This window comes from Ranitomeya variabilis, chromosome 1, assembly GCF_051348905.1.
Source record: "Ranitomeya variabilis isolate aRanVar5 chromosome 1, aRanVar5.hap1, whole genome shotgun sequence".
In the NCBI taxonomy this organism is placed as follows: Eukaryota; Metazoa; Chordata; class Amphibia; order Anura; family Dendrobatidae; genus Ranitomeya; species Ranitomeya variabilis.
The window spans coordinates 569,465,056-569,486,920 of record NC_135232.1 but is presented as its reverse complement, the minus strand read 5'-3'; positions in this window follow the sequence as shown (position 1 = coordinate 569,486,920).

Here is a 21,865-nt window from a genome sequence, read left to right as displayed (position 1 = left end):
GATTTTCACTGTCCCACACCACCTTTATGTGCAGGGACAGTGGAGGTCGTATTTTAGTGCAGCAGCTGCATAGCTGTGTGCACGGTGCTGTGCAAACCAACTGCTTTTTTAAAAGCAAAATTCCTGTTGCTCCTTTCTGCACAGTTACCTATCTTGTTTATTTGTCCACATTTTTGTGTTCAGCAGTCCTTTTTATTGCTGCCATACTTGTCCTGAGCTCATTGTAGGGAGCTTCCTTTTTTTTTTTTTTTTTAACCCCTTCCTGACATCTGACGTACTATCCCGTCGAGGTGGGGTGGGCCCGTATGACCACCGACGGGATAGTACGTCATACGCGATCGGCCGCGCTCACGGGGGGAGCTCGGCCGATCGCGGCCGGGTGTCAGCTGCATATCGCAGCTGACATCCGGCACTATGTGCCAGGAGCGGTCACGGACCGCCCCCGGCACATTAACCCCCGGCACACCGCGATCAAACATGATCACGATGTGCCGGCGGTGCAGGGAAGCATCGCGCAGGGAGGGGGCTCCCTGCGGGCTTCCCTGAGCCCCCCGCAGCAACGCGATGTGATCGCGTTGCTGCGAGGGTCTTACCTCCCTCCCTGCCTGCTCCAGACCCGGATCCAAGATGGCCGCGGATCCGGGTCCTGCAGGGAGGGAGGTGGCTTCACAGAAGCCTGCTCAGAGCAGGCACTGTGAAGCAGCGTGCACTTCTCTCAGATCGGTGATCTGTCAGAGTGCTATGCAAACTGGCAGATCACCGATCTGTATTGTCCCCCCCTGGGGCAAAGTAAAAAAGTAAAAAAAAATTTTTCCAAATGTGTAAAAAGAAAAAAAAAAAAAAAAAAAATATTCCAAAATAATGAAAAAAAAAAAATATTATTCCCATAAATACATATCTTTATCTAAATAATAAAAAAAACAAACAATAAAAGTACACATATTTAGTATCGCCGCGTCCATAACGACCCGACCTATAAAACTGGCCCACTAGTTAACCCCTTCAGTAAACACCGTAAAAAAAAAAAAAAAAAAAACGAGGCAAAAAACACTTTATTATCATACTGCCGAACAAAAAGTGGAATAACACGCGTTCAAAAAGACTGATATAAATAACCATGGTACCGCTGAAAACGTCATCTTGTCCCGCAAAAAACGAGCTGCAATACAGCATCATCAGCAAAAAAATAAAAAAGTTATAGTCCTGAGAATAAAGCGATACCAAAATAATTATTTTTTCTATAAAATAGTTTTTATCGTATAAAAGCGCCAAAACATAAAAAAAATAATATAAATGAGGTATCGCTGTAATCGTACTGACCCGACGAATAAAACTGCTTTATCAATTTTACCAAACGCGGAACGGTATAAACGCCTCCCCAAAAAGAAATTCTTGAATAGCTGGTTTTTGATCACTCTGCCTCACAAAAATCGGAATAAAAAGCGATCAAAAAATGTCACGTGTCCGAAAATGTTGCCAATAAAAACGTCAACGCGTCCTGCAAAAAACAGGATCTCACATGACTCTGTGGACTCAAATATGGAAAAATTACAGCTCTCAAAATGTGGTAACGCAAAAAATATTTTTTGCAATGAAAAGTGTCTTTCAGTGTGTGACGGCTGCCAATCATAAAAATCCGCTAAAAAACCCGCTATAAAAGTAAATCAAACCCCCCTTCATCACCCCCTTAGTTAGGGAAAAATAAAAAAATTAAAAAATGTATTTATTTCCATTTTCCCATTAGGGTTAGGGTTAGGGCTAGAGTTAGGACTAGAGTTAGGGCTAGGGTTAGGGTTAGGGCAAGGGTTAGGGTTAGGGCTAGGGTTGGGGCTAGGGTTGGGGCTAGGGTTAGGGCTAGGGTTAGGGCTAGGGTTAGGGCTAGGGTTGGGGTTAGGGTTAGGGCTAGGGTTGGGGCTAGGGTTAGGGCTAGGATCAGGGCTAGGGTCAGGGCTAGTGTTACGGCTAGTGTTACGGCTAGTGTTAGGGCTAGTGATAGGGCTAGGGTTATTGCTAGGGTTAGGGCTAGGGTTGGGGCTAGGGTTGGGGCTACAGTTAGGGTTGGGGCTAAAGATAGGGTTAGGGTTTGGATTACATTTACGGTTGGGAATAGGGTTGGGTGTGTCTGGGTTAGAGGAGTGGTTAGGGTTACTGTTGGGATTAGGGTAAGGGGTGTGTTTGGATTAGGGTTTCAGTTATAATTGGGGGGTTTCCACTGTTCAGGCACATCAGGGGCTTTCCAAACGGGATATGGCATCCGATCTGAATTCCAGCCAATTCTGCGTTGAAAAAGGAAAACAGTGCTCCTTCCCTTCCGAGCTCTCCCGTGTGCCCAAACAGGGGTTTACCCCAACATATGGGGTATCAGCGTACTCAGGACAAATTGGACATCATCTTTTGGGGTCCAATTTCTCCTGCTACCCTTGGGAAAATACAAAACTGGGGGCCAAAAAATAAGTTTTGTGGGAAAAAAAGATTTTTTATTTTCACGGCTCTGCGTTGTAAACTGTAGTGAAACACTTGAGGGTTCTAAGTTCTCACAACACATCTAGATAAGTTCCTTGGGGGGTCTAGTTTCCGATATGGGGTCACTTGTGGGGGGTTTGTACTGTTTGGGTACATCAGGGGCTCTGCAAATGCAACGTGACGCCTGCAGACCAATCCATTTAAGTCTGCATTCCAAATGGCGCTCCTTCCCTTCCGAGCTCTGTCATGCGCCCAAACAGTGGTTCCCCCCCACATATGGGGTATCAGCATACTCAGGACAAATTGGACAACAAATTTTGGGGTCCAATTTATCCTGATACCCTTGTGAAAATACAAAACTGGGGGCTAAAAAATCATTTTTGTGAAAAAAAAAAAAAAAGAATTTTTATTTTCACGGCTCTGCGTTATAAACTGTAGTGAAACACTTGGGGGTTCAAAGTTCTCACAACACATCTAGATAAGTTCCTTGGGGGGTCTAGTTTCCAATATGGGGTCACTTGTGGGGGGTTTGTACTGTTTGGGTACATCAGGGGCTCTGCAAATGCAACGTGACGCCTGCAGACCAATCCATTTAAGTCTGCATTCCAAATGGCGCTCCTTCCCTTCTGAGCTCTGTCATGCGCCCAAACAGTGGTTCCCCCCCACATATGGGGTATCAGCATACTCAGGACAAATTGGACAACAAATTTTGGGGTCCAATTTATCCTGATACCCTTGTGAAAATACAAAACTGGGGGCTAAAAAATCATTTTTGTGAAAAAAAAAAAAGAATTTTTATTTTCACGGCTCTGCGTTATAAACTGTAGTGAAACACTTGGGGGTTCAAAGCTCTCAAAACACATCTAGATAAGTTCCTTAGGGGGTCTACTTTCCAAAATGGTGTCACTTGTGGGGGTTTTTAATGTTTAGGCACATCAGGGGCTCTCCAAATGCAACATGGCGTCCCATCTCAATTCCAGTCAATTTTGCATTGAAAAGTCAAATGGCGCTCCTTCCCTTCCGAGCTCTGCCCTGCGCCCAAACAATGGTTTACACCCACATATGGGGTATCAGCGTACTCAGGACAAATTGCACAACAATTTTGGGGTCCAATTTCTTCTCTTACCCTTGGGAAAATAAAAAATTGGGGGCGAAAAGTTCATTTTTGTGAAAAAATATGATTTTTTATTTTTACCGCTCTGCATTATAAACTTCTGTGAAGCACTTGTTGGGTCAAAGTGCTCACCACACATCTAGATAAGTTCCTTAGGGGGTCTACTTTCCAAAATGGTGTCACTTGTGGGGGGTTTCAATGTTTAGGCACATCAGGGGCTCTCCAAATGCAACATGGCGTCCCATCTCAATTCCAGTCAATTTTGCATTGAAAAGTCAAATGGCGCTCCTTTCCTTCCGAGCTCTGCCATGCGCCCAAACAGTGGATTACCTCCACATATGGGGTATCAGCGTACTCAGGACAAATTGTACAACAAATTTTGGGGTCTATTTTCTCCTGTTACCCTTGGTAAAATAAAACAAATTGGAGCTGAAATAAATTTTGTGTGAAAAAAAGTTAAATGTTCATTTTTATTTAAACATTCCAAAAATTCCTGTGAAACACCTGAAGGGTTAATAAACTTCTTGAAAGTGGTTTTGAGTACCTTGACGGGTGCAGTTTTTAGAATGGTGTCACACTTGGGTATTTTCTATCATATAGACCCCTCAAAATGACTTCAAATGAGATGTGGTCCCTAAAAAAAAATCTTGTTGTAAAAATGAGAAATTGCTGGTCAACTTTTAACCCTTATAACTCCGTCACAAAAAAAAAATTTGTTTCCAAAATTGTGCTGATGTAAAGTAGACATGTGGGAAATGTTACTTATTAAGTATTTTGTGTGACATATGTCTGTGATTTAAGGGCATAAAAATTAAAAGTTGGAAAATTGCGAAATATTCAAAACTTTTGCCAAATATTCGTTTTTTTCACAAATAAACGCAAGTTATATCGAAGAAATTTTACCACTACCATGAAGTACAATATGTCACGAGAAAACAATGTCAGAATCGACAAGATCCGTTGAAGCGTTCCAGAGTTATAACCTCATAAAGGGACAGTGGTCAGAATTGTAAAAATTGGCCCGGTCATTAACGTGCAAACCACCCTTGGGGGTGAAGGGGTTAAATAATAATTCCAGCCACTTTCTGGCACGTTCATAGTGTTGTGTTATACCACTGGGCCAGAGTTGTGGTTCTGTCTCCCCCCCAAAAAAAGGGAGATTAAAATTCGCACACAGTGTATATTCTGCTGTACTGCTAGTGTGTCGTATATATCAGGCAGCCACTTTCTGCCACGTTCATAGTTTACAGTTATACCACTGGGCCAGAGTTGTGGTTCTGTGTCTCCCCCCCAAAAAAAGGGAGATTAAAATTCGCACACAGTGTATATTCTGCTGTACTGCTAAAGTGTCGTATATATCAGGCAGCCACTTTCTGCCACGTTCATAGTTTACAGTTATACCACTGGGCCACAGTTGTGGTTCTGTGTCTCCCCCCCAAAAAAGGGAGATTAAAATTTGCACACAGTGTATATTCTGCTGTACTGCTAGTGTGTCGTATATATCAGGCAGCCAATTTCTGCCACGTTCATAGTTTACAGTTATACCACTGGGCCACAGTTGTGGTTCTGTGTCTCCCCCCCAAAAAAAGGGAGATTAAAATTTGCACACAGTGTATATTCTGCTGTACTTCTAGTGTGTCGTATATATCAGGACGCCACTTTCTGCCACGTTCATAGTTTACAGTTATACCACTGGGCCAGAGTTGTGGTTCTGTGTCTCCCCCCCAAAAAAAGGGAGATTAAAATTCGCACACAGTGTATATTCTGCTGTACTGCTAGTGTGTTGTATATATCAGGCAGCCACTTTCTGCCACGTTCATAGTTCACAGTTATACCACTGGGCCAGAGTTGTGGTTCTGTGTCTCCCCCCCAAAAAAAGGGAGATTAAAATTCGCACACAGTGTATATTCTGCTGTACTGGTAGTGTGTCGTATATATCAGGCAACCACTTTCCGCCACGTTCATAGTTTACAGTTATACCACTGGGCCACATGTTATGGACCTGGTGGTTAGGAGCACCCGGAATGACCTGATGGTTTAAAAGTGAAACCTGGGACAAGCTCTGAGGAGGTGGTAACTCTACTGACCACAATCCCTAATCCTATCACACACACTAGAAATAGCCGTGGAGCGTGCCTAACTCTCCCTAGACGCCTCTTCACAGCCTAAGAGCTAACTACCCCTAAAGATAGAAATAGCAGCCTACCTTGCCTCAGAGAAATTCCCCAAAGTAAAGGTAGCCCCCAACAAATATTGACTGTGAGTTAAGAGGGAAGTGACAAACACAGGAATGAAACAGATTTTAGCAAAGGAGGCCGAATCTTTTCTAAATAGACAGAAGATAGGAAAGGGAACTATGCGGTCAGTAATAAAAACTACAAAAAACCACGCAGAGTATGCAAAAGGACCTCCACACCGACTCACGGTGTGGAGGTGCAACTCTGCACCCCAGAGCTTCCAGCTAGCAAGGAAATATCATTATAGCAAGCTGGACAAAAAACATAGCATGTACTGAGAAATATATTCAAAAACCAATGAACAGCAAATGAACTAGCAGGGACTTAGCTTCTGCTGGAGTAGACAGGTCATCTGAGAAATCCAAGTGAGATCTGAACCAGTACTGAGACATTGACAGCTGGCATGAACTAACGATCTAAGCAGAGTTAAATAGGAAGCCAGCATAAACAATAAACGAGGGCAGCTGAGAAAGCCAACCTCAAAGATCAGCAGTTTCACTCAAAGCCACCAGAGGGTGTCCAAGGACAGAACTCACCAAAGTACCATTCATGACCACAGGAGGGAGCCCGAGAACGGAATTCACAACAGTACCCCCCCCTTGAGGAGGGGTCACCGAACCCTCACCAGAGCCCCCAGGCCGATCAGGACGAGCCAAATGAAAGGTACGAACCAAATCAGCAGCATGGACATCGGAGGCAACAACCCAGGAGTTATCCTCCTGACCATAACCCTTCCATTTAACTAGGTACTGAAGCTTCCGTCTCGAAATACGAGAATCCAAAATCTTCTCCACCACATACTCCAACTCCCCCTCAACCAACACCGGAGCAGGAGGATCAACGGAAGGAACTATAGGCGCCACATATCTCCGCAACAACGACCTATGGAACACATTATGGATGGAAAAAGATGCTGGAAGAGCCAAACGAAACGACACAGGACTGATAATTTCAGAAATCTTATAAGGACCAATGAAGCGAGGCTTGAACTTAGGAGAAGAAACCTTCATAGGAACATAACGAGAAGATAACCAAACCAAATCCCCAACACGAAGTCGCGGACCAACACAGCGACGGTGGTTAGCAAAACGCTGCGCCTTCTCCTGAGACAAGGTCAAGTTGTCCACCACGTGAGTCCAAATTTGCTGCAACCTGTCCACCACAGAATCCACACCAGGACAGTCAGAAGGTTCAACCTGCCCTGAAGAAAAACGAGGATGAAAACCAGAATTACAAAAAAAAGGCGAAACCAAAGTGGCCGAACTAGCCCGATTATTAAGGGCGAACTCGGCCAATGGCAAGAAGGTCACCCAATCATCCTGATCAGCAGAAACAAAGCATCTCAGATAGGTTTCCAAGGTCTGATTGGTTCGTTCGGTATGGCCATTTGTCTGAGGATGAAACGCTGAAGAAAAAGACAAATCAATGCCCATCTTAGCACAAAAGGACCGCCAAAACCTAGAAACAAACTGGGAACCTCTGTCAGACACAATGTTCTCCGGAATGCCATGCAAATGAACCACATGCTGAAAAAATAATGGAACCAAATCAGAGGAAGAAGGCAATTTAGGCAAGGGTACCAAATGGACCATTTTAGAAAACCGATCAAAAACCACCCAGATGACGGACATCCTTTGAGAGACAGGAAGATCAGAAATAAAATCCATGGAAATATGCGTCCAGGGCCTCTTCGGGACAGGCAATGGCAAAAGCAACCCACTGGCACGAGAACAGCAAGGCTTGGCCTGAGCACAAGTCCCACAGGACTGGACAAAAGAACGCACATCCCGTGACAAGGAAGGCCACCAAAAGGATCTAGCAACCAAGTCTCTGGTACCAAAAATCCCAGGATGACCAGCCAATACTGAACAATGAACCTCAGAAATAACTTTACTAGTCCATCTATCAGGGACAAACAGTTTCCCCACAGGACAGCGGTCAGGTCTATCAGCCTGAAACTCCTGCAGCACCCGCTGCAAATCAGGGGAGATGGCAGACAAAATCACCCCCTCTTTGAGAATACCAGCCGGCTCAGGGACTCCCGGAGAATCAGGCAAAAAACTCCTAGAAAGGGCATCAGCCTTCACATTCTTAGATCCCAGAAGGTAAGAGACCACAAAATCGAAACGGGAGAAAAACAACGACCATCGAGCCTGTCTAGGATTCAACCGCTTGGCAGACTGGAGATAAGTCAAATTCTTGTGATCAGTCAAGACCACAACGCGATGTTTGGCTCCCTCTAGCCAATGACGCCACTCCTCGTATGCCCACTTCATAGCCAACAACTCCCGATTGCCGACGTCATAATTACGCTCAGCAGGCGAAAACTTTCTAGAAAAGAAAGCACATGGCTTCATCAAAGAGCCATCAGAACCTCTCTGAGACAAAACAGCCCCTGCCCCAATCTCAGAAGCATCAACCTCGACCTGGAAAGGGAGCGAAACATCTGGCTGACGCAACACAGGGGCCGAAGTAAAACGACGTTTAAGCTCCTGAAAAGCCTCAACGGCCGCAGGGGACCAATTAACCACATCAGCGCCTTTCTTCGTCAGATCGGTCAAAGGCTTAACCACACTAGAAAAATTAGCGATGAAGCGACGGTAAAAATTAGCAAAACCCAGGAACTTCTGAAGACTCTTCACAGATGTAGGTTGAGTCCAGTCATAAATGGCCTGAACTTTAACAGGGTCCATCTCGATAGTAGAAGGGGAAAAAAATGAAGCCCAAAAAGGAAACCTTCTGAACTCCAAAGAGGCATTTAGACCCCTTCACAAACAACGCATTAGCACGAAGGACCTGGAAAACCATCCTGACATGCTTCACATGAGACTCCCAATCATCCGAAAAGACCAAAATATCATCCAAATATATAATCATGAACCTATCCAGATACTTCCGGAAGATGTTGTGCATAAAGGACTGAAACACAGATGGAGCATTAGAAAGCCCGAATGGCATCACCAGGTACTCAAAATGGCCCTCGGGCGTATTAAATGCTGTTTTTCATTCATCGCCCTGTTTAATACGCACAAGATTATACGCCCCTCGAAGGTCAATCTTGGTAAACCAACTAGCCCCCTTAATCCGAGCAAACAAATCAGACAGCAGAGGTAAAGGGTACTGAAATTTGACCGTGATTTTATTGAGAAGGCGGTAATCTATACAGGGTCTCAGAGAGCCATCCTTCTTGGCCACAAAAAAGAACCCTGCTCCCAACGGTGACGAAGACGGGCGAATATGCCCTTTCTCCAAGGACTCCTTTACATAACTCCGCATAGCTGCATGTTCAGGCACAGATAAATTGAAAAGTCGGCCCTTAGGGAATTTACTACCAGGAATCAAATTAATAGCGCAATCACAGTCCCTATGAGGAGGTAGGGCACTGGACTTGGGCTCATCAAATACATCCTGGTAATCCGACAAAAATTCAGGGACTTCAGAAGGAGTGGAAGAAGAAATTGACATCAAAGGAACATCACTATGTATCCCATGACAACCCCAACTAGACACAGACATTGATTTCCAATCCAGTACTGGATTATGAACTTGTAACCATGGCAAACCCAACACAACAACATCATGCAAATTATGCAACACCAAAAAGCGAATATTTTCCTGATGTGCGGGAGCCATGTACATGGTCAGCTGAGTCCAGTACTGAGGTTTATTCTTAGCCAATGGCGTAGCATCAATTCCCCTTAAGGGAATAGGACTCTGCAAAGGCTCCAAAGAAAAACCACAGCGCCTGGCAAACTCCAAGTCCATCAGGTTCAGGGCAGCGCCCGAATCCACAAATGCCATAACAGAGTAGGATGACAATGAGCAAATCAGAGTAACAGACAAGAGAAATTTAGGCTGCACAGTACTAATGGTGACAGACCTAGTGAACCTCTTAGTGCGCTTAGGACAGTCAGAGATAGCATAAGAGGAGTCACCACAGTAGAAACACAGCCCATTCTGACGTCTGTGTTCTTGCCGTTCAGCTCTGGTCAAAGTCCTATCACATTGCATAGGCTCGGGCCTCCGCTCAGAGGACACCGCCAAATGGTGCACAACTTTGCGCTCGCGCAAACGCCGATCAATCTGAATGGCCAAGGACATTGATTCATTCAGACCAGCAGGCGTGGGGAACCCCACCATAACATCTTTAAGGGTTCAGAAAGACCCTTTCTGAAAATTGCTGCCAGGGCACACTCATTCCATTGTGTAAGCACAGACCACTTTCTAAACTTCTGGCAACATACTTCTGCTTCATCCTGACCCTGACATAGAGCCAGCAAGATTTTTTCTGCCTGATCCACAGAATTTGGTTCATCATAAAGTAATCCAAGCGCCAGAAAAAATGCATCTACATTAAGCAATGCAGGATTTCCTGGCTCAAGGGAGAATGCCCAGTCTTGCGGGTCGCCACGCAACAAAGAAATAACAATCTTTACTTGCTGAATGGGATCACCAGAGGAGCGGGGTTTCAGAGCAAGGAACAGTCTGCAATTATTTTTGAAATTCAAAAATTTAGATCTATCCCCAGAAAACAAATCAGGAATTGGAATTCTAGGCTCTAACATCGGATTCTGAACTACATAATCTTGAATATTTTGTACCCTTGCAGTGAGTTGATCCACACAAGAGAACAAACCTTGAATATCCATATCTACACCTGAGTCCTGAACCACCCAGAGGTTAAGGGGAAAAGAAAGACAAAGCAAGCTGCAAAGAAAAACAAATTGACCCAGAACTTCTCTTATCCCTCTTTTGAGATGCATTAACACTTTGTGGCCAGCTGTACTGTTATGGACCTGGTGGTTAGGAGCACCCGGAATGACCTGATGGTTAAAACGTGAAACCTGGGACAAGCTCTGAGGAGGTGGTGACTCTACTGACCGCAATCCCTAATCCTATCACACACACTAGAAATAGCCGTGGAGCGTGCCTAACTCTCCCTAGACGCCTCTTCACAGCCTAAGAGCTAACTACCCCTAAAGATAGAAATAGCAGCCTACCTTGCCTCAGAGAAATTCCCCAAAGTAAAGGTAGCCCCCAACAAATATTGACTGTGAGTTAAGAGGGAAGTGACAAACACAGGAATGAAACAGATTTCAGCAAAGGAGGCCGAATCTTTTCTAAATAGACAGAAGATAGGAAAGGGAACTATGCGGTCAGTAATAAAAACTACAAAAAACCACGCAGAGTATGCAAAAGGACCTCCACACCGACTCAGAGTGTGGAGGTGCAACTCTGCACCCCAGAGCTTCCAGCTAGCAAGGAAATATCATTATAGCAAGCTGGACAAGAAACATAGCATGTAGGGTTGAGCGACTTTTATTTATATAGGATCGGGTCGGGTTTCACGAAACCCGACTTTCTCAAAAGTCGGGTCGAGTGAAATCGGCCGATCCTATAAAAAAGTCGGGGTCGGGGTTGGCCGAAACACGAAACCCAATGCAGTGCAATGGGATACTATGGTTCCCAGGGTCTGAAGGAGAGGAAACTCTCCTTCAGGCCCTGGGATCCATATTTAAGTGTAAAATACAGAATTAAAATAAAAAAAATTGATATACTCACCCTCTGACGCACCCTGGTAGTAACCGGCATCTTCCGTTCCTAAAAATGGCGCTTGAAAGACCTTTCGAATGCTTCACGGCTTGTGATTGGTCGCGGCGGCCCACGTGACCGCTGAGCGACCAATCACAAGCCGGTGACGTAATTCTCAGGTCCTGTTCAGGTTATCAGGTACATGAGAATTACGTCACGGCTTGTGATTGGTCGCTGAGCGGTCACGTGGGCCGCCGCGACCAATCACAAAGCCGTGACGTCATCGGAAGGTCCTTCACGCGTTCATTCTTAAGAAGGAAGGCTGCCGGAAAGAAGCAGGGCGCGTACGAGGGTGAGTATATACCTAATAGGAATATACTCACCCTTGGCTTCTTTCCGGCAGCCTTCCTTCTTAAGAATGAACGCGTGAAGGACCTTCTGATGACGTCACAGCTTTGTGATTGGTCGCGGCGGCCCACGTGACCGCTCAGCGACCAATCACAAGCCGTGACGTAATTCTCATGTACCTGAGAACCAGAACAGGACCTGAGAATTATGTCACCGGCTTGTGATTGGTCGCTCAGCGGTCACGTGGGCCGCCGCGACCAATCACAAGCCGTGAAGCATTCGAAAGGTCTTTCAAGCACCATTTTTAGGAACGGAAGATGCCGGTTACCAGCGGCAATGTCCAGGCTGCGTCGGAGAGGTGAGTATATCAGTATTTTTTATTTTAATTCTTTATTTTACACTTAAATGTGGATTCTGATACCGATTTCCGATATCGCAAACATATCGGAACTCGGTATCGGAATCCCGATACCAGAATCAGAAGATCGCCGACCTCATGGCCGACCCCACACAGGGGTCGGGTCGGGTTTCATGAAACCCGACTTTGCCAAAAGTCGGCGACTTCTGAAAATGGTCGACCCGTTTCGCTCAACCCTAATAGCATGTACTGAGAAATATATTCAAAAACCAATGAACAGCAAATGAACTAGCAGGGACTTAGCTTCTGCTGGAGTAGACAGGTCATCTGAGAAATCCAAGTAAGATCTGAACCAGTACTGAGACATTGACAGCTGGCATGAACTAACGATCTAAGCAGAGTTAAATAGGAAGCCAGCATAAACAATAAACGAGGGCAGCTGAGAAAGCCAACCTCAAAGATCAGCAGTTTCACTCAAAGCCACCAGAGGGTGTCCAAGGACAGAACTCACCAAAGTACCATTCATGACCACAGGAGGGAGCCCGAGAACGGAATTCACAACAGCCACAGTTGTGGTTCTGTGTCTCCCCTCCAAAAAAAGGGAGATTAAAATTTGCACACAGTGTATATTCTGCTGTACTGCTAGTGTGTCGTATATATCAGGCAGCCACTTTCTGCCACGTTCATAGTTTACAGTTATACCACTGGGCCACAGTTGTGGTTCTGTGTCTCCCCCCCAAAAAAAGGGAGATTAAAATTTGCACACAGTGTATATTCTGCTGTACTGCTAGTGTGTCATATATATCAGGCAGCCACTTTCTGCCACGTTCATAGTTTACAGTTATACCACTGGGCCACAGTTGTGGTTCTGTGTCTCCCCCCCAAAAAAAGGGAGATTAAAATTTGCACACAGTGTATATTCTGCTTTACTGCTAGTGTGTCGTATATATCAGGCAGCCACTTTCTGCCACTTTCATAGTTTACAATTATACCACTGGGCCACAGTTGTGGTTCTGTGTCTCCCCCCCCCAAAAAAAAGGGAGATTAAAATTTGCATACAGTGTATATTCTGCTGTACTGCTAGTGTGTCATATATATCAGGCAGCCACTTTCTGCCACGTTCATAGTTTACAGTTATACCACTGGGCCACAGTTGTGGTTCTGTGTACCCCCCAAAAAATGAGGAAGTCTGGTGGAAGAGGCCGTGGGCGGGGGTTGTCAGCTGGTACTGATGGTGGTGCTGCATCTGGTGGTAGTGGCAAAAGCACAGTAGCACCTAAGGCTGGAGTTGTTGAGCCTGCATCATCGTCTGGCTACACAAGGCCTCGAAGGCTCCCTTACCTGGGAGTAGGAAAACAACTTTTAAAGCCGGAGCAGCAGGAAAAAGTTTTGGCTTTCCTTGCTGACTCAGCCTCTAGCTCTTTGGCCTCCTCTTCTCAAAGTTCGAAATGTCACAGCAGCCAGTCGTCAGTGGATGCTCCTGGTCAGGAACAAGACGCTTCCTTGTGTCCTTCTCCCAAACCAAAAGTGAAGGATGCGTCAGGCGACACAACAGGTTACTCCATGGAACTCTTTACACATACCGTGCCTGGGTTAGAAAGGGAAATTGTACCCTGCCCATTACAAGAAGAATTGGACATGGAGTGCACTGGTGCACAGCCACAGCTAGATTATGATGCTGTTCCATTGAGTCAGATCACTACATTGCCCTCGCAGTTTGCTGAGCCACAATCTGACCCTGATGAGACTATGGTGCCCTGTCCCGAACGCTTTAGCACCTTACACGGTGACACTGAGGAAGGTGCACATGACATTGAGGAGGAGGAGGTGATAGATGACACAGTTGTTGACCCAGATTGGCAGCCATTGGGGGAAGAAAGTGGCGCTGCCAGTAGCTCAGAAGCGGAGGAGGGTTATCCGCAGCAGCACCAATCTAAATCGCAACAGCTGTCATCTGGCAGGCCCGTATCAGGCAAAAAACGTTTGACAAAACCAGTTTTAGGACAGCGTGGCCATCCTGTGAAAGTTGCACAGCATGCAATGCCTGAAAAGGAATTCCATAGTAGGAAGAGTGCAGTGTGGCATTTTTTTGACCAAGATCCCAATGATCAGTCAAAAGTGATCTGTAAAAAATGCTCAAAGACCTTTAGCAGAGGGAAGATTCTTAACAATTTAAATACAACGTGCATGCGTAGACATTTAAACAGCATGCACTTGCAAGCCTGGACTAACTACGTAACGTCCCGTACCGTTGGTGCACCAGGTCTGAATGAAGGTAGTCAGCACCGCAACATTGCTTCCCTCACTGTAAGCCCACCGATTAGGACACCAGCAGCAGCAAATGTGGAGGGATCGTCGCTAGGCCAAAGCAGTCAGGGAGTCAGAAGGTTATTGGTAGGAAGCACCGTATGTAGGCCAACATCACCAACTCACTCTCAATCTGCCATGTCCACAACCACCACCACCGCTAGTTCCACCATAGGCAGCTCTCCAGTCCAGCTCACCCTAGAAGAGACTCTTGTTAGGAAACAAAAGTACTCATCCTGTCATCCGCGTACACAGGGTTTGAACGCCCACCTTGCCAGACTTATCTCGTTAGAGATGATGCCCTACCGGTTGGTTGAAAGCGAAGCTTTCAAAGCCCTGATGGCCTACGCAGTACCACGCTATGACCTACCCAGTCGCCACTTCTTTGCGAGAAAAGCCATCCCAGCCCTCCACCAGCATGTCAAAGACCGCATTGTCCATGCACTGAGGCAGTCTGTCAGTGGGAAGGTGCACCTCACAACAGATGCATGGACCAGTAGGCATGGCCAGGGACGTTACTTGTCCATCATGGCGCACTGGGTTAATGTTGTGGATTCAGGGTCCACAGGGGACAGCAATAGTGGGACAGTTCTGCCTAGCCCACGATCTAGGAAACAGTTGGCTGTAGACGTTCGCCACCCCACATCCTCCTCCTCCTCCTCCAGAAGCGAAAGCTCGTCAACAGAGCACTGTCGCATGACCACTCCATCCGCAGCTGCCAGTGTTGCACACGAGGTGTCCCATTACGGAACAGCTAGTGGGAAGCGTCAGCAGGCTGTGTTTGAAATGAAGTGTTTGGGTGACAACAGACACACCGTGGAAGTTCTGGCTAAGTTCTTGCAGCAAGAAACTCAGTCATGGCTGGGCAGTGTACATCTTGAGGCAGGCAAGGTAGTCAGTGATAATGGAAGGAATTTTATGGCTGCCATAGCCCTTTCACAACTCAAACACATACCTTGCCTGGCTCACATTTTGAACCTGGTGGTGCAGTGCTTTCTTAAAAATTATCCGGAGTTACCAGCCCTGCTCTTGAAGGTGCGAAGACTTTGCTCGCACATCCGCCGGTCGCCCGTACACTCCAGCCGTATGCTGAACCATCAGCGATCGCTCAATCTTCCACAGCACCGCCTAATTATCAACGTTGCAACAAGGTGGAACTCCACACTGCAGATGGTTCAGAGGCTGTGTGAACAGAGGCGTGCTGTCATGTATTTGTGGGAGGATACGCATACACGGGCAGGCAGTTGGATGGCTGATATGGAGTTGTCTGGTGTGCAGTGGTCCAAGCTACAAGACCTCTGTCAAGTCCTTCAGTGTTTCGAGGAATGCACACGGCTGGCAAGTGCAGATGACGCCATCATAAGCATGAGCATCCCACTTATGCGTCTGCTGATGCAAAGTTTGACGCACATCAAGGAGCTGGCGTCTGCAGCCGAGGAGGAGGGAATCCTTGATGACAGTCAGCCATTGTCTGGTCAGGGAACTGTCCAGGACGAGGTGGCAGTCGAAGAGGATGAGGAGGAGGATGATGGGGATGACTATGTATGGGAGGAGGATGCTTCTCAGGGGCCACTTGAAACTGGTGGCGTTGCAAGGTCAGGTACAGGTTTCTTGCGGGACACTTGTGATGTGGATTTCCAAGAAAGTGCTCCTCAACCCAGCAGGACCAGTGAATTGACACCAGGAACATTGGCCCACATGGCTGAGTATGCCTTGCGTATTTTAAAAAGGGACCCCCGCATTGTCAAAATGATGACCGATGACGATTACTGGTTGGCCTGCCTCCTGGATCCACGCTATAAAGGGAAAATGCAAAACATCATGCCACATGAGAACCTTGAGCAAATATTGGCTACCAAACAAGCCACTCTTGTAGACCGTTTGGTTCAGGCATTCCCAGCACACAGAGGCGGTGATGGTCCTCACACTTGCCATAGGGGCAACATGACAGAGGTGCTAGAGGTGCCGAAATCCGCATTGGCGTTGGACAGAGGGGTTTTCTGACAAGGTTGTGGAGTGATTTTTCAATGACCGCTGACACAACAGGGACTGCTGCATCTATTCAAAGTGACAGGAGACAGCATTTGTCCAGTATGGTTACAAACTATTTTTCATCCCTTATCGATGTTCTCCCTCACAGGTCATTCCCCTTTGATTACTGGGCATCTAAACTAGACACCTGGCCCGAATTGGCAGAATATGCTTTACAGGAGCTCGCTTGCCCTGCTGCCAGTGTGCTTTCAGAAAGAGTCTTCAGTGCTGCTGGTTCAATACTGACCGAAAAAAGGACACGTTTGGCTACCCAAAATGTAGATGATCTAACCTTCATTAAAATTAACCAATCATGGATTGGCAATTCTTTTGCCCCACCTTCCCCTGCTGACACCTAGCTTGGGTGATAAATGACTCGCTTTTGCCCACCTCTTACTGACTTTGCCAATTCCTCCATTTGCAGCTGCTGAATGTCCACCATAGGCCATTTTTATACTTCCCTAAATGGGCTGACTCCCCCCACAGGACCGTGGTCACCACTTGGCGCAAGCACCCGTGCAAGTGCCGTTTGCCTGGACAGGTGGGTGCGCCCACTCTACCTTTACTAAACAAAGCGTTTGAATCTACAGGCTTTCGGCCTCTATCAACAATATGAAACTGCATTTGCCCTGGTGCTTGGTTTGGGCCTAGTTACATCTGCTGCTGCCTCTTGGTTTCCTCAAAAAAACAAAGCTGAGTTTTAATCTACAGGCTTTCGGCCTCTATCAACAATATGAAACTGCATTTGCCCTGGTGCTTGGTTTGGGCCTAGTTATGTCTGCTGCTGCCTCTTGGTTTCCTCAAAGACACAAAGCTGCGTTTGAATCTACAGGCTTTCAGCCTCTATCAACAATATGAAACTGCATTTGCCCTGGTGCTTGGTTTGGGCCTAGTTATGTCTGCTGCTGCCTCTTGGTTTCCTCAAAGAAACAAAGCTGCGTTTGAATCTACAGGCTTTCGGCCTCTATCAGCAATATGAAACTGCATTTGCCCTGGTGCTTTGTTTGGGCCTAGTTATGTCTGCTGCTGCCTCTTGGTTTCCTCAAAGAAACAAAGCTGCGTTTGAATCTACAGGCTTTGAGCCTCTATCAACAATATGAAACTGCATTTGCCCTGGTGCTTGGTTTGGGCCTAGTTATGTCTGCTGCTGCCTCTTGGTTTCCTCAAAGAAACAAACCTGAGTTTCAATCTACAGGCTTTCGGCCTATATTTAGAATTTGAAACTGTATTTGGCCTACTAGTTTGGTTGGGCCCTACTAACGGTGTCTGCTGCTGCTTGTTGTTGTCCTCCACTGAACAAAGCAATGCTGTCTGTTTACTCCTGTAACCAATTTTTCCAGCTTTTAGCCTCCTTTTTTATTTTGGGCCTATATCTGTGTTTCCTCCTCATCCTGCCTATTACCCAGCCACTGCTTGATGGGTCTGCTGGTACATTGACCCAGACCACTACATTCCCCTTGCACTCTACACAGCCAAAATCTGACCCTGCTGAAAGTCAGGTCCCCCTTCCCGCATACTATACCACCTTATACGGGGACAAAGAGGAAGGTGCATATGAAAGTGCAGGTTCCTTCATGAGCTGGGGGGGGCATATTCGTTGGCGACGTCACTGTCACAGGGCCCGTCATAGTACGCAAAAGTGTCACTGCCGGTGGGAGGCGCCCCCGCCATCAAACACAACGCCGTACTTTGAGGGGCCCTGTGCCAGTGGCAATGCGAACGAGTGTGCCCCCCCTGCTTGCTCATGATCACAGCACTTGCAAAGTTGAAATACTTACCTCTCCCTGCTCCACCGCCGTGATGTAGTCCGCGTTTCCTGGGCCCACGAAAAACTTGAGCCAGCCCTACTCCCCCCACAACTGTTGCCAAATTACCCCCAAATTTTCAATGGCTAACTATTATTATAAGGTAAATTAAGATTGACAAGCTTAAGTAACAATAATTGATGTTTTTGACATTAAAATGGGCTCGGTAGGTGTTTTCCTGTCCTCCACTCACTGCTGACTTTTATTCCCCATTGACTTGCATTGGGTTTCGTGTTTCAGTCGGCCCCTGACTTTTCGCAATGATCGGCCGATTTCACCCGACCCGACTTTTGACAAAGTCGGGTTTCGCGAAATCCGACTCGATCCTGAAAAAGTAAAAGTCGCTCAACCCTAGTCATCACTCTTCCAATGAAGCATCTTCCTCAGGCTCGGAAACGGACAGAAGGAGCACCCGTACCAGCACCACACATCATTTTTTAGAACAACGAAGATGACAGACAAGAAGAAGAGACCCCGCCGCAGCCAACGCAGGAAGAGATCAGGACTTCTTCAGAGTGACACGTTCACAGGTACCAACTCTTTAGTCATTAACATCTCTTCAAGAACACTCAGCATTGCAGAACATAATCTATTACAGAAGGGACTTTCATTTTGTCCCTCTTCTAAGATGAGTACCTTCAGACTGGACATGGAACTGCAACGCTTCTATTGTCGTATTAGACTGTTAACACATTTTGCCACAATGGATGGAACACAATCTTCCACCCCCTCTAGTAGCCACCCTCTGATTTCCATAGGCCAACTTGGCCTTCGAAATAAGACTATGTATCGCCCTCCAACAGGCTCACATACAGTAGAGACCTTTATAGAACTCATTGAGAAAGCATTTAATCAACTCCGTCGTGATACTGACAACGGCAAATTACACTTTTCATCCAATCTAACCAGTCTCGACTTTCAGGCGTTACAATCTCTACGCAATGATAAGAACATCTTAATCAAACCCGCTGATAAAGGTGGCGCCATAGTTGTTATGGAAAAGGATGACTACATTAAAGAAGCTCATCGTCAATTAGATGACGTCAGAGTATATACAAAATTAAATAGAGACCCAAAAAGAGATATAGGTATGGTCATATCAACCACAGTTAATACTTACTTCAACCTGGGAGTTATTGACTCCAAAATTAAAGAATTCCTCATTAAAACGAATCCGGTTACACCAGTCTTCCAGTTTCCACAAAAAATGCTATTCCTCGCTCCCAGTTCCAAAGGATTGAACGAATTGTTACAGACCCTATTAAAAAACGAGAGAGGATAGATGAAATGTACCACAAATTCAGAGAACGGGGATATACTCCCGAGGTCTTACATGATGCATTACAACCCGTAACCTCTAGAGAACCAGCTACAGGACGAGTGCCATTTGTTCACACCTTTCACCCCTATGTCCGCATTTTGCACCATACTATTAGGAAGAATTGGAATCTCCTTAGAGAATCATACCCGGAGGTTCCTGAATTTCACAAACCAGTTCTGCCCTGCTACAAACGTCCCCGCAACATTCGGGACACACTCATTAAAGCAGACATCTGCTCAGGCCCACGTACCTCTACACAAAGGTTCCTTTCACAAAAAAAAATGGGCACACACCCATGTTTACATTGTAACCAATGTGGGAATGTATTGAAAGGGGATCACTTTTATCATCCACACTCAGGTAAACAATATAAGATCAAAGATTACAGCACCTGTGACACCTCACATGTAATCTATTCCATCAAATGTCCCTGTGGTCTCCTCTACATCGGGGAAACCTCACAGTCTATTAGAGATCGCATCAGCAAACATAAATCTACAATCAGATGCAAGAATATGCTACTTCCGTTACCATACCACTTCATCAGTGCAGGACATTCTACACCCCAATTGAAATTTCAGGTGATAGAACATATTCCTCTACACAGACGAGGAGGTAATCGTATCCAAACCCTCAAGAGGAGGGAGGCATTTTGGATACATGAATTGAATACCATGTCCCCCAGGGGTCTAAATAGGGAGTATGATCTTTCTTCCTTTATGTGAATATATTCCCCTAGATCGAGATTTCAAATATAAACTTGATATGTAAAATGAATTAATATGATTTTATATACACCTGTATTGACATAATGCTTTGTTTTGCAGAGTCACCTATATTGAATCGACGTCACGCAGATTCACATTCCTTGATCCTCCTTCCTCCTGGATTCTCCTCCCCAGTCTAGTCCCCGTCTCCTGTCTTTCTTCCCCATTCCTGTATGTTTATATTAATTTTCCTTATTTTCCTTTGTTTATATTATTATTTAGTTTCTACACATGTCACATATCTCCTCCATCCCATACATAGCTATTTTACTATGTCCCTCATGACACATGATAGTGCAGCACCCCACCGCACTAACTCCGGTAACTATGGCTACACAAGCAATAGTACACATTCAGCAGTGACACTCACACAATACATGGGTGGAACGCTCCACCATACTAGTTCCTGTCTCCCCTGGAACGCACATAGAGATACCGGGACTATCGTAACGTCACTTCCTGTGATGCACTTCCGGTTTCCGGCCGGCGGGTTTGTCCCGCCTCCTACACATATAAACATGTGCGGACATCACATTACTGCACCCCAGAACAAGCGGCGGACACCGCGTTTTATCTGGACACTCACGCAGCCCATCCCGGGTAAGAGACATGTTTGGTATTTGGTCACTAATTAAAGGGACAAGCTTCACCATTAGATGGATAAGCATAATAACATGCTTTTTATACCCAGACAGGGACTGGTCCACCATACGGATCTTATTATTATAAAAGAGTACATGGGGTATGTATATTATTAGTTTTGTCCTGATTCATACCATTAGATATGGTTTTCCCTAATGTATCTATATTTGTTTATATAGACTTACACTCCAATTGTATAGGACATCATTTCTAAAGATTCCAACGGAATTTTATGCAACATCCTCATTCCACAATATCGCATAGGTCAGTTTGAAATTCCACTCTCTAGTTTTATCATACCTCAATATAGTCCCTCATGTTTATTATGGTATACCATCATCTTTATTAGGATCCATAATAGGACCCTTTGTCTACTTCAAGCCACACCTACATTTGTTCATTAGTACAAAGGTATGACTGACTCAATCCAGTACCTTTTTTTTTTTTCCCGTTACCTATCCCTCACCATAAGTGCATGATGATGTTATTGTATTAGTTTAATTTTGTCATGTTTATTATATATTTTGGACATGGATTATAAATTGATATTCATTGCAGCTTACTGAAGAAGTTCATTTTACTGACCGAAACGTTTGTACAAGTGGCTGCCAAAATAAAATTCTTTCAGCATGCAAAGTTGAGTGCCAAAGTTTATTACTAATATTCTCTGGTGTGGGAACCTTCTTTGAGCACCACTTTAGCTGTGCCACGCTATATCTCACTGTTTGGGTATGGCACTTCGAATATCAGTTATTTCCCACACTGTCATCAGCATGATAGTGTGAGAAATACCGGCATCTCTGATTGGCGGTAAGATCATTACTGCCAGTCAGAGAGCTGCTGTTCCCATGCTGTCAGATGACTGCCTGAACCAACAGCTGTGACCAGCAGTAAAAATTACCACTCCCATCAGCCTACACCTACTGTGTCTAAAAACAAC